The sequence below is a fragment of the Halyomorpha halys genome, unplaced genomic scaffold (genome assembly GCF_000696795.3).
Source record: "Halyomorpha halys isolate HHAL.00 unplaced genomic scaffold, Hhal_1.1 Scaffold525.1, whole genome shotgun sequence".
Lineage (NCBI taxonomy): Eukaryota > Metazoa > Arthropoda > Insecta > Hemiptera > Pentatomidae > Halyomorpha > Halyomorpha halys.
In genome coordinates this window covers 508,510-511,015 of record NW_027107431.1, presented here as the reverse complement: position 1 = coordinate 511,015, position 2,506 = coordinate 508,510, and the positions used below count along the sequence as shown (strand labels likewise).

The following is a 2,506-nucleotide window of genomic DNA, read 5'->3' as shown; positions in this document are numbered from 1 at the left end:
ATAAAAAATAAGATAATTAATATGTTCCTAAAAAATTTTTACCCAAAAAAATTAATCTACAAGATTTAGGAAATTAACCTTAAAAATATTAAAAATAAAACAGGAAACGAAATAGTAAATAATAAAGTAAAAGTACTCTACAAGTATGTGGGAATGGATAGTGTTTGAATTATTTATTAAAAAATCACCAGTCTCAAGAAAATATTAAGATTATAAAAAAATTATATGTTATATTTAGAATAATCAATCATTTGGGACAAGCCCGGTCCGGCCAGGTAACCGAGGGCTTCCGATCCAAGGGGCCCCCAAAATCATTGTTTCCTATTTTTATTATTGAGATTTTTTTTTTTTTAATTTACTACTTTTAAGATTTTATACTCTTTTCATAGCACTAACACCCATTCTAGACAAGCGTACAATGTTCATTTTATTTATTCTTCTGTTTGTATATATTTTAAGAGATTTTTTTTTTTTTTTAATTCATTTATTTATTTTATTTTATTTTAGTATGTATGAGATCATTCATCACTATTACCTTTTGCCCACAACTGTGTAGCAGATTGTAATATCTATCAATAAATAAAAAAGTATTTTAAAAACAAGACAAGCGTACGGAGTTATAAAACTTTATTTGAATTATATAAAGCAATAAAATTAATTAGTTATGTGGGAAATAATCAAGAGAAACAATCAATATTAAAAAAAAAAATGATATTAAAGAAAGTCTCATCAGTTTCATAGCTTTATATTAATGTATGTATGTCATACACTATTGAAATAAAACTTAGAGTACATACATAAATTTAAGATTTTCCTGAAGATTTGTTTGATATTTTATGGAGGGCTTTGGAACCTTATCAGCAATTTTGAGTATCTTTAATTAACAATATTTTAAGATACAGAAACCCCTTCGTGGCCAGTTGTTATTACGTCCTACGCGGCCACTTAGTCACGCTTAATCTTCAATTCCCATATTCCAAGGCATGTCTCTTACTTATATGAAAATAAATAAGAATGTAAAACTCCAGTGTACAACTCGTGTAGCTATTCCGGCCTCATCGACCACCTTAGCATTTTCCGCAGTACAGTAACTGAAAATTGGGCCGTTTGTAGCCGAGGGATTTGAGACATTGCTCAAAGCAATCTCGGAACTGCAGCAGTGCCGGTTCGAATCCGACCTGGGGAATTGACTTTTATATCTTGTACGGAGTAACAATGAAAACTTCATTATCGTATCAGCTACTTAAAAATTGAATATGCGGTTCACCTATGAAAACATAGTACCTCTCCTACAGTTATATTTTCTGAACTTAACTGGCTACTTAGTGGTGATTTGAAAATTATTGCTTTACTGGAAGGAATCGCCCAATAAAAAAAAAAAAAAAGGATTCTTAAATTCTAGAAATTTTTAAAGACGTTAAATATTTGGTAGAGAACCACACGAGAACAAAAAAGAAGATTGAAAAGCGTTCATAGGTTTGAAGCATGCAACAGCAGGAACAACTATCTATATTTGGTTAAAGAACTGTCCGAAAAATACCCTGGCTAAAATACTATGAGCAGCAGAAGAGAGGAGAGATACCACCGAAACATTTCTTCGATGGAGTAGGAATCAATCTTGGGCCGTTGGAATGAATCAATGCTAGAATACCACTGCTAGAATGTACAGTATTTAGATATATAAGAAGATGGTCAGGGTTGCGGTCAAAAGTGAAACAAAAATAGTTTACAACTATTTATTTTCTGACGTTTCGCCCCACTTTGCAGGGCATCAGGGCTGCTCAAATGAATCTTGAGTTGAACAGAAAAAACAATTTTTTTTATTTATTTAAGCCCTGCAAAGTGGGGTGAAACCTCGGAAAATAAATAGTTGTAAACTATTTTTGTTTCACTTTTGACAGCAATCCTGACCATCTTCTTATATGTCAATTTTTACGGTCAACTATATATACATGTATAGTATTTACGAGTGTGTCCTGGAATTGACATCCAAGAGGTAAGCCAGAAGGAAATTTCCGCACGAAGTCACTACTTAATGACTATTCCTAGAAGTGGAACTCTTTTGTTCATAAATAAAAACAATACACTGATTTAACATTTATAGATACTGATTTTTTATTTACTAGATCATTACCCTTATAAAATTGTGAATAGACCATATATATTACGTATACTTATTACTTATCTTCGAAATAGAAGCAAATAAAAAAGGTACATTGCCATATTTGTTTTCCTCTACCCAAAATTAGTTGCTAGTAAATTAGTTCATTAGAATCAAGAAACATTCTGAAAATTTTGTTTATTTATCATTGTTATTAAATGAACCTCCTGCATATATTCATATAAAGAGACATGAACTAGAAGATGTAATTTTTAAATTTGTATAAAATACTTTTTTTTTTTTTTTTGATTTGATAGATTTATTTATTGATAGATATTACAATCTGCCACACAGTTGTGGGCAATAGGTAATATTGATGAATGATCTCATACATACTAAAATAAA

General features: G+C 30.3%; 1 protein-coding gene across 1 annotated transcript in view; it reads right to left on the bottom strand.

Annotated features, from left to right (window-relative positions):
- Positions 1–2,506, bottom strand: part of LOC106683889 (uncharacterized) — a gene marked incomplete at its 5' end in the record, with an annotated part of 76,895 nt that overhangs the window by 37,389 nt on the left and 37,000 nt on the right.